Source organism: Aegilops tauschii, chromosome 3 (assembly GCF_002575655.3).
Source record: "Aegilops tauschii subsp. strangulata cultivar AL8/78 chromosome 3, Aet v6.0, whole genome shotgun sequence".
Classification (NCBI taxonomy): Eukaryota; Viridiplantae; Streptophyta; class Magnoliopsida; order Poales; family Poaceae; genus Aegilops; species Aegilops tauschii.
In genome coordinates, this window is record NC_053037.3 from 405,512,834 (window position 1) to 405,524,989 (window position 12,156).

The following is a 12,156-nucleotide window of genomic DNA, read 5'->3' on the forward strand; positions in this document are numbered from 1 at the left end:
CCTCGGTAATCGCGCGGCGACAGTCGGCCTCCCTGGCCTCCTCCAAGGCTCGAGCACTGGCCTCACGCGAGGCTGCCAGGGATGCCTCGGCCTTCGCATTGGCGTGCTCACGCTGAAGGCGCCCAAGGTTGATAGCCACCTTCAGTTGATGCCACTCCTCCACCAGCCGAAGACCCTCGGCTTCAAGGCGCGCGTCAACATCCACGAGTTCTCCGCCGAGCCGGCTCATCGCGCCCATTGCCTCCTGAAAGAGCTCGTGGCGGATGACACTCCGCTCGTGCGCAAACTTAAGCGCGCGACCGGGTCCGTCCTCCAGCGGGGGTTGCCGACGGGATCCGAAGCGGCTCACCCCCTTTCAGTAGGGAGCTGGGGGCTGGCGCCCCCCGGGTCGCTGACTGAGCCTCGGCAGAGGCCCGGATGGGTTGAGGCTCGTCGCTCGAAGAAGAAGCCAGGATCGAAGCCATCCAACCACCGTCCATAACTAGAGGAGGAGCCCCTGGCACGCTTGTCGCACCCCATGCGAGGCCACAAAGGAGAGGCGGCAAAGGTGCGGGCTCGATGCGCCAGGCTAGCATGTCTGCCTCTCCGGCCGACCTCGCGCCGGGGGCGGCATGCTGGCTTGGGGCGCTCAAGGCCAGCGGGGGATTCGAGGCAGGAGGAGGTTGCTTCCCGGGAGACTTCACGACCTTAGCAGAAGGGACCCTGAGGAGCCACCGTCAGGAAGGGAAGCAGCACTCGAGAAATTACAAAGATAAGGTACTCACTCGTCTCTGGCGATATACTTCCTCTGCTTCAACGGCCGGAAGGCACCACTGCTGCAGCTTGGAGACCCTTTCCTCTTGTGGAGCGCATCAAGGTCCAGACGGTGCCGGCCGAAGCGTTGGACACGGCAACCAGCGCAGGGTGCGGCTGGTGAGGCGCCCGAGGAGACGACCTCGGGAGTGCTGGGCTGAGGGGAGCCCTCGGGCTCCGCCTCATGATGACCTGCTGAGACCTCGGAGGCTTCGGCCTCAGGAGCAGCGGATTGCATCACCCCCTCAGCTATCACCCCGGGGCAAGAGTCACGGGCTCCCGGGGATGGCACCTCGGGAGCCTTGAGCGGTGTCGACGACTCAGCACCCGCGCCTCCGGCCTCCAGCGGTGCTTGCCCCCCTGCATCCACTCTTGGGGTGAGTTCGGCGCTGGCGGCAAGGAGGGGGACCACGGAGATAGGGTTCTCGCGGGGCCCTTCAAGGCCGACTGGACGCAGTCCCCATTCATCGAAGGGGGGCATCTGCCCCGCGAACTCCACCCTGTTTGAGCAGTAGTACAAAAGACAGCCCTCCAGTGGCATATCGGCTAGCGAGGGGTCGCCCGTCAGGACCTCGAGCATCGCTCTTCGCGCCTCGGGCGGAAGCCCCGACTCCTGAAGCCTCATGCGATCCTGGCCGCCGGACAAGGCCCACATCGGCCGGGAATGGCGCTGCAGTGGGGCGACGCGGTGTCGGAGGAACTCCTTCATCACCATGGGCGCAGTCACGCCGAGATCTTTCAGCCTCTTCAACCGGAGCCAGACGAAGTCAAGGCGAGGGTTGATAACCCACAAGTATAGGGGATCGCAACAGTTTTCGAGGGTAGAGTATTCAACCCAAATTTATTGATTCGACACAAGGGGGGCCAAAGAATATTCTCAAGTATTAGCAGTTGAGTTGTCAATTCAACCACACCTGGATAACTTAATATCCGCAGCAAAGTATTTAGTAGCAAAGTAGTATGATAGTGACGGTAACAGTAGCAAAAGTAATATTTTTGGGTTTTGTAGTAATGATAACAGTAGCAACGGAAAAGTAATAAGCTAAAAACAATATGTGAAAAGCTCGTAGGCATTGGATCGGTGATGGAGAATTATGCCGGATGCGGTTCATCATGTAACAGTCATAACATAGGGTGACACAGAACTAGCTCCAATTCATCAATGTAATGTAGGCATGTATTCCGAATATAGTCATACGTGCTTATGGAAGAGAACTTGCATGACATCTTTTGTCCTACCCTCCTGTGGCAGCGGGGTCCTAATGGAAACTAAGGGATATTAAGGCCTCCTTTTAATAGAGTACCGGACCAAAGCATTAACACATAGTGAATACATGAACTCCTCAAACTACGGTCATCACCGGGAGTGGTCCCGATTATTGTCACTTCGGGGTTGCCGGATCATAACACATAGTAAGTGACTATAGACTTGCAAGATAGGATCAAGAACTCACATATATTCATGAAAACATAATAGGTTCACATCTGAAATCATGGCACTCGGGCCCTAATGACAAGCATTAAGCATAACAAAGTCATAGCAACATCAATCTCAGAACATAGTGGATACTAGGGATCAAACCCTAACAAATCTAACTCGATTACATGATAAATCTCATCCAACCCATCACCGTCCAGCAAGCCTACGATGGAATAACTCACACACGGCGGTGAGAATAATGAAATTGGTGATGGAGGACGGATTCCCCTCTCCGGAGCCCCGAACGGACTCCAGATCAGCCCTCCCGAGAGAGATTAGGGCTTGGCGACGGCTCCGTATCGTAAAACGCGATGAATCCTTCTCTCTAATTTTTTTCTCCCCGAACACGAATATATATAGTTGGAGTTGAGGTCGGTGGAGCTCCAGGGGGGCCACGAGGCAGGGGGCGCCCAGGGGGGCAGGCGCGCCCCTCGCCCTCGTGGACAGGGTGTGGGCCCCCTGGCCTTGATTCTTTCGCCAGTATTTTTTATTATTTCCAAAAATAATCTCCGTGAAGTTTCATGTCATTCCAAGAACTTTTGTTTCTGCACAAAAATAACACCATGGCAATTCTGCTGAAAACAGCGTTAGTCCGGGTTAGTTCCATTCAAATCATGCAAGTTAGAGTCCAAAACAAGGGCAAATGTGTTTGGAGAAGTAGATACGACGGAGACGTATCAACTCCCCCAAGCTTAAACCTTTGCTTGTCCTCAAGAAATTCAGTTGATAAACTGAAAGTGATAAAGAAAAACTTTTACAAACTCTGTTTGCTCTTGTTGCTGTAAATATGTAAAGCCAGCATTCAAGTTTTCAGCAAAGATTATGACTAACCATATTCACAATAACACTTAGGTCTCATGTTCACTCATGTCAATGGCATAATCAACTAGCGAGCCATAATAATAAATCTCGGATGACAACACTTTCTCAAAACAATCATGATATGATATAACAAGATGGTATCTCGCTAGCCCTTTCCGAGACTGCAAAACATAAATGCAGAGCACCTTTAAAGATCAAGGACTGACTAAACATTGTAATTCATGGTAAAAGAGATCCAGTCATACCCAATATAAATTAATAGTAATGGATGCAAATGGCAGCGGTGCTCTCTAGCTGGTGCTTTTTAATAAGAGGGTGATGACTGCTACCTCTTGAGCACTGCGTTGGTTTTCCCTTGAAGAGGAAATGGTGATGCGGCAAAGTAGCGTAAGTATTTCCCTCAGTTTTTGAGAACCAAGGTATCAATCCAGTAGGAGGCCACGCACGAGTCCCTCGCACCTACACAAACAAATAAATCCTCGCAATCAACGCGATAAGGGGTTGTCAATCCCTACACGGTCACTTACGAGAGTGAGATCTGATAGATATGATAAGATAATATTTTTGGTATTTTTATGATAAAGATGCAAAGTAAAGAAAGTAAAGTAAAAACGGCAGTAGAAATAACTTGTTGTAGGGAGATTAATATGATGGAAAATAGACCCGGGGGCCATATGTTTCACTAGTGGCTTCTCTCGAGAGCATAAGTATTACGGTGGGTAAACAAATTACTGTTGAGCAATTGACAGAATTGAGCATAGTTATGAGAATATCTAGGTATGATCATGTATATAGGCATCACGTCCGAGACAAGTAGACCGACTCCTGCCTGCATCTACTACTATTACTCCACACATCGACCGCTATCCAGCATGCATCTAGAGTATTAAGTTCATAAGAACAGAGTAACGCTTTAAGCAAGATGACATGATGTAGAGGGATAAACTCATGCAATATGATATAAACCCCATCTTGTTATCCTCGATGGCAACAATACAATACGTGCCTTGCTGCCCCTACTGTCACTGGGAAAGGACACCGCAAGATTGAACCCAAAGCTAAGCACTCCTCCCATTGCAAGAAAGATCAATCTAGTAGGCCAAACCAAACTGATAATTCGAAGAGACTTGCAAAGATAACCAATCATACATAAAAGAATTCAGAGAATATTCAAATATTGTTCATAGATAAACTTGATCATAAACCCACAATTCATCGATCTCAACAAACACACCGCAAAAGAAGATTACATCGAATAGATCTCCACAAGAGAGGGGGAGAACATTGTATTGAGATACAAAAAGAAAGAAGAAGCCATCTAGCTAATAACTATGGACCCGAAGGTCTGAGGTAAACTACTCACACATCATCGGAGAGGCTATGGTGTTGATGTAGAAGCCCTCCGTGATCGATGCCCCCTCCGGCGGAGCTCCGGAAAAGGCCCCAAGATGGGATCTCACGGGTACAGAAGGTTGCGGCGGTGGAATTAGGTTTTTGGCTCCCTATCTGGTAGTTTGGGGGTACGTAGGTATATATAGGAGGAAGGAGTATGTCGGTGGAGAAACAGGGGGCCCACGAGGGTGGAGGGCGCGCCTGGGGGGGTAGGCGCGCCCCCTACCTCGTGCCCTCCTGGTTGATGTCTTGACGTAGGGTCCAAGTCCTCTGGATCACGTTCGTTCCGAAAATCACGTTCCCGAAGGTTTCATTCCGTTTGGACTCCGTTTGATATTCTTTTTCTGCGAAACTCTGAAATAGGCAAAAAAACAACAATTCTGGGCTGGGCCTCCGGTTAATAGGTTAGTCCCAAAAATAATATAAAAGTGTAAAATAAAGCCTAATAATGTCCAAAACAGAATATAATATAGCATGGAGCAATTAAAAATTATAGATACGTTGGAGACGTATGAAGCATCCCCAAGCTTAACTCCTGCTCGTCCTCGAGTAGGTAAATGATAAAAACAGAATTTTTGATGTGGAATGCTACTTGGCATAATTTCAATGTAATTCTTCTTAATTGTGGTATGAACATTCAGATCCGAAAGATTCAAGACAAAAGTTTCATATTGACATAAAAATAATAATACTTCAAGCATACTAACTAAGCAATTATGTCTTCTCAAAATAACATGGCCAAAGAAAGTTATCCCTACAAAATCATATAGTCTGGCTATGCTCTATCTTCACCACACAAAATATTTAAATCATGCACAACCCCGATGACAAGCCAAGCAATTGTTTCATACTTTTAGTGTTCTCAAACTTTTTCAATCTTCACGCAATACATGAGCGTGAGCCATGGACATAGCACTATATGTGGAATAGAATGGTGGTTGTGGAGAAGACAAAAAGGAGAAGATAGTCTCACATCAACTAGGTGTATCAACGGGCTATGGAGATGCCCATCAATAGATATCAATGTGAGTGAGTAGGGATTGCCATGCAACGGATGCACTAGAGCTATAAGTATATGAAAGCTCAACTAAAGAAACTAAGTGGTGTGCATCCAACTCGCTTGCTCACGAAGACCTAGGGCATTTTGAGGAAGCCCATCATTGGAATATACAAGCCAAGTTCTATAATGAAAAATTCCCACTAGTATATGAAAGTGATATCATAGGAGACTCTCTATCATGAAGATAATGGTGCTACTTTGAAGCACAAGTGTGGTAAAAGGATAGTAACATTGTCCCTTCTCTCTTTTTCTCTCATTTTTTTGGGCCTTTCCTTCTTTTTTTTATGGCCTCTTTTTTTCGTCCGGAGTCTCACCCCGACTTGTGGGGGAATCATAGTCTCCATCATCCTTTCCTCACTTGGGACAATGCTCTAAAAATGATGATCATCACACTTTTATTTACTTACAACTCAACAATTACAACTCAATACTTAGAACAAAATATGACTCTATGTGAATGCCTCCGGCGGTGTACCGGGATATGCAATGAATCAAGAGTGACATGTATGAAAGAATTATGAACGGTGGCTTTGCCACAAATACAATGTCAACTACATGATCATGCGAAGCAATATGACAATGATGGAGCGTGTCATAGTAAACGAAACGGTGGTAAGTTGCATGGCAATATATCTCGGAATGGCTATGGAAATGCCATGGTAGGTAGGTATGGTGGCTGTTTTGAGGAAGGTATATGGTGGGTGTATGATACTGGCGAAAAGTGTGCGGTATTAGAGAGGCTAGCAATGGTGGAAGGAGGAAAAGTGCGTATAATCGATGGACTCAACATTAGTCATACAGAACTCATATACTTATTGTAAAAATCTACAAGTTATCAAAGCAAAGTATTACGCGCATGCTCCTAGGGGGATAGATTGATAGGAAAAGACCATCGCTCGTCCCCGACCGCCACTCATAAGGAAGACAATCAATAAATAAATCATGCTCTGACTTCATCACATAACGGTTCACCATACGTGCATGCTACGGGAATCACAAACATTAACACAAGTATTTCTCAAATTAAAAACTACTCAACTAGCATGACTCTAATATCACCATCTTCATATCTCAAACCAATTATCTAGTATCAAACTTCTCTTAGTATTCAACACACTCATAAGAATTTTTCTTTACTAATCTTGAATGCCTATTATTGTTAAAGCAAACTACCATGCTGTTTTGTAGGACTCTCAAAATAATCTAAGTGAAACATGAGAGAACAATAGTTTCTATAAAACAAATCCACCACTGTGCTCTAAAAGATATAAGTGAAGCACTAGAGCAAAACTATATAACTCAAAAGATATAAGTGAAGCACATAGAGTATTCTAATAATTTCCGAATCATGTGTGTCTCTCTCAAAAGGTGTGTACAGTAAGGATGATTGTGGTAAACTAAAAAGCAAAGACTCAAATAATACAAGACGCTCCAAGCAAAACACATATCATGTGGTGAATAAAAATATAGCTCCAAGTAAAGTTACCCATGGAAGTAGACGAAAGAGGGGATGCCTTCCGGGGCATCCCCAAGCTTTGGCTTTTTGGTGTACTTAGATTATCTTGGGGTGCCATGGGCATCCCCAAGCTTAGGCTCTTGCCACTCCTTGTTCCATAATCAATCAAATCTTTTACCCAAAACTTGAAAACTTCACAACACAAAACTCAGCAGAAAATCCCGTGAGCACTGCGTTGGTTTTCCCTTGAAGAGGAAAGGGTGATGCAGCAAAGTAGCATAAGTATTTCCCTCAGTTTTTGAGAACCAAGGTATCAATCCAGTAGGAGGCCACGCACGAGTCCCTCGCACCTACACAAACAAATAAATCCTCACAACCAACGCGATAAGGGGTTGTCAATCCCTACATGGTCACTTACAAGAGTGAGATCTGATAGATATAATAAGATAATATTTTTGGTATTTTTATGATAAAGATGCAAAGTAAAGAAAGTAACGTAAAAACGGCGCTAGAAATAACTTGTTGTAGGGAGATTAATATGATGGAAAATAGACTCGGGGGCCGTAGGTTTCACTAGTGGCTTCTCTCGAGAGCATAAGTATTACGGTGGGTAAACAAATTACTGTTGAGCAATTGACAGAATTGAGCATAGTTATGAGAATATCTAGGTATGATCATGTATATAGGCATCACGTCCGAGACAAGTAGACCGACTCCTGCCTGCATCTACTACTATTACTCCACACATCGACCGCTATCCAGCATGCATCTAGAGTATTAAGTTCATAAGAACAGAGTAACGCTTTAAGCAAGATGACATGATGTAGAGGGATAAACTCATGCAATATGATATAAACCCCATCTTGTTATCCTCGACGGCAACAATACAATACGTGCCTTGCTGCCCCTACTGTCACTGGGAAAGGACACCGCAAGATTGAACCCAAAGCTAAGCACTTCTCCCATTGCAAGAAAGATCAATCTAGTAGGCCAAACCAAACTGATAATTCGAAGAGACTTGCAAAGATAACCAATCATACATAAAAGAATTCAGAGAATATTCAAATAGTGTTCATAGATAAACTTGATCATAAACCCACAATTCATCGGTCTCAACAAACACACCGCAAAAGAAGATTACATCGAATAGATCTCCACAGGAGAGGGGGAGAACATTGTATTGAGATCCAAAAAGAAAGAAGAAGCCATCTAGCTAATAACTATGGACCCGAAGGTCTGAGGTAAACTACTCACACATCATCGGAGAGGCTATGGTGTTGATGTAGAAGCCCTCCGTGATCGATGCCCCCTCCGGCGGAGCTCCGGAAAAGGCCCCAAGATGGGACCTCACGGGTACAGAAGGTTGCGGCGGTGGAATTAGGTTTTTGGCTATGTATCTGGTAGTTTGGGGGTACGTATGTATATATAGGAGGAAGGAGTACGTCGGTGGAGCAACAGGGGGCCCACGAGGGCGGAGGGCGCGCCCCCTACCTCGTGCCCTCCTGGTTGATGTCTTGACGTAGGGTCCAAGTCCTCTGGATCCCGTTCGTTCCAAAAATCACGTTCCCGAAGGTTTCATTCCGTTTGGACTCCGTTTGATATTCTTTTTCTGCGAAACTCTGAAATAGGCAAAAAACAGCAATTCTGGGCTGGGCCTCCGGTTAATAGGTTAGTCCCAAAAATAATATAAAAGTGTAAAATAAAGCCCAATAATGTCCAAAACAGAATATAATATAATGGAGCAATCAAAAATTATAGATACGTTGGAGACGTATCAATGACTCAACATAAAAGTAAATAGATAGGCCCTTCGCAGAGGGAAGCAAGGATTTGTAGAGGTGCCAGAGCTCGATTTTAAAGCAGAGATAAATAATATTTTGAGCGGCATACTTTGATTGTCAACATAACAACCGAGAGATGGCGATATCTTCCATGCTACACACATTATAGGCGGTTCCCAAACAGAATGGTAAAGTTTATACTCCCCCTCCACCAACAAGCATCAACCCATGGCTTTCTTGAAACAACGAGTGCCTCCAACTAACAAGAGTCCCGGGGGAGTTTTGTTTGCAATTATTTTGATTTGATTTGCATAAAGCATGGGACTGGGCATCACGGTGACCAGCCATTTACTCGTGAGTGAGGAGCGGAGTCCACTCCTCTTGAGAATAACCCGCCCAGCATGGAAGATACAGACAGCCCTAGTTGATACATGAGCTATTCGAGCATGCAAAACAGAATTTCATTTGAAGGTTTAGAGTTTGGCACATACAAATTTACTTGGAACGGCAGGTAGATACCGCATATATAGGAAGGTATAGTGGACTCATATGGTATAACTTTGGGGTTTAAGGGATTGGATGCACAAGCAGTATTCCCGCTTAGTACAAGTGAAGGCTAGCAAAAGACTGGGAAGCGACCAACTAGAGAGCGACAACAGTCATGAACATGCATTAAAATTAATAAACATTGAGTGCAAGCATGAGTATGATATAATCCACCATGAACATAAATATCATGAAGGCTATGTTGATTTTGTTTCAACTACATGCGTGAACATGTGCCAAGTCAAGTCACTTGAATCATTCAAAGGAGGATACCACCCTATCATACCACATCACAACCATTTTAATAGCATGTTGGCACGCAAGGTAAACCATTATAAACTCCTAGCTAATCAAGTGTGGCATAAGCAACTATAATCTCTAATTGTCATTGCAAACATGTTTATTCATAAAAGGCTGAATCAGGAACAATGAACTAATCATATTTACAAAAACAAGAGAGGTCGAGTTCATACCAGCTTCTCTCATCTCAATCAGTCCATCATATATCATCATTACTGCCTTTGACTTGCACGACCGAACGATGTGAATAATAATAATAGTGCACGTGCATTGGACTAAGCTGGAATCTGCAGCATTCAATAAACAGGAGAAGACAAGGCAATATGGGCTCTTGGTTAAATCAACAATAACGCATATAAGAGCCACTTCAACGTTTTCATTATGGTCTTCTCCTATCGACCCCCAAAGAAAAGAAAAGAAATAAAACTATTTACACGCGAAAGCTCCCGACAAGCAAAAGAAGAACGGGAAATCTTTTTGGGTTTTCTTTTAATTATTACTACTACAGCATGGAAAGTAAACTAGCTAAAAGCTACAACTAATTGTTTTCTCTTAAGGTTTATCAAACACACAAGAAGAAAGCATAAAAAGGAAAATAAACTAGCATGGATATTACAATGAAAAAGTATGAACACCGACAACTAGAATGAGTGTGTGAACATAAATGTAATGTCGGTGAGAAATACGTACTCCCCCAAGCTTAGGCTTTTGGCCTAAGTTGGTATATGGCCACGGCTAGCCTGGCGGATATCCGAAGTTGTAACTGGGGTCGTACTGAGATGCAGCGGCTATTGCATCATGGGCTGCAACATGGAGGCGAGCTGTCTCAGTCCTCCTCTCGTACTCATTCGCCTCTTCCCTGGTTATGACATATCTCCCCTTTGCCTGAAAGTCAAAGAAAGTAGGAGCAGGGAGAGCAACGTGATAGGTGCGTCGTCTGCCAAAGATTAGTCGGTACTGGAGGAACTGATCGTTCCTCTCAACAAACTGATGACGAACCATAGCCTCATAATCTAAATAAACAGGAGGTAACTCAACATCATACTCACATATGGGTATATCAAGAAAATTAGCTAAACGGGTTGCATAAATTCCACCAAAGAAATCTCCATTAATTCTATTATTATGCAACCTACGTGCAACAATGGCTCCCAAATTATAATGTTTATCTCCTAATACAACACTCCTGAGAACACTGAGATCAGGGACACATATGTGACATGCTTCATCCTTACCATGTATGCACCTACCTATGAAGAGAGAAAAATAATGTATAGCAGGAAAATGAATGCTAGCCTATGGTAGCTTGTGTTATATCTCTAGACTCTCCCACAGTTATACTAGCAAGAAAATCTCTAAACTCAGATTTGCGAGGCTCACTAGTGCTTTTCCATTGTGGAAGTTTGCAAGCAGTATTAAAATCCTCTAAGTCCATGGTATAAGAATTTTCATAAAGGTCAAACAGGACAGTTTGAGAATTGCGTGACAATGAAAATTCAAACCTTCTCACAAAGGAATCAGTGAGATAGTGGTACTGGCGGCACTTATCTGCCTCGAAGCTCTCAAGATCAGCATTACACACATATGCGTTAAATTCTTCCTTGATTCCTGCTTGATCCATAAAGTCCTCTGAAGGCCATTCACAAGCCCGCACTTGAGCTTCCCTCGGTGGTTCATCATCGGCATCGCGCATTGCGAGCCTAGGTCCTTGCTTCCTTGAAGGGCCACCTTGGTACATTTTCCTAAACATAATTCTTCCTCTGAAAAATTTCTGAAAATTTTAGTAACTTCAAATAAAAGTGAACCAAGCTCAGCAAAATTGATAGTAACTACTCCCACAAGTGCCTAGAGACTATATCATGCATTAGAACTACTTGGAACTATATAAATTTGACATGCAAGCTCAAGAACATGGTCACCTAGGCAGCAAAAATTTGCAATGAATAAAGCACTAGAACAAAAACTAATTGGACCATTGGAGGAGTCACATACCAAGGAACAATCCCCCAAAGCAGATTTGTGAGAGGTGCTTTGAGCTAGGAGATCGAAAATCGCAGCAAAATGAGCTAGAACTCGTGCTTGAGCTGGTTGGTGATTTTTTTGGGAGGAAGAAGGAGTGTGTGGTGGCTGGAATAAGTGGAGGGGAGCCACCATGGGCCCACGAGGTAGGGGCGCGCCCTGGACCCTCGTGGCTAGGTGCTTGCTCCCCCTGATGTGTTCTCAGTGCCAGATACTCTCAAATATTCCAGAAAAAATCATATTTTAATTTCGGGGCATCTGGAGAACTTTTATTTTTGGGGTATTTTTTATTTCACGGATAATTCAGAAAACTAACAGAAAATACTATTTTTACTTTATTTAATCTAAATAACAGAAAGTAAAAGGAGGGTACAGAAGGTTGTGCTTTCTAACTTCATCCATCTCATGCTCATCAAAAGGAATCCACTATCAAGGTTGATCAGGTCTTGTTAACAAACTCATTTCGAATAACATGAAACCGGAGAAATTTCGAATAACACTATGTTAC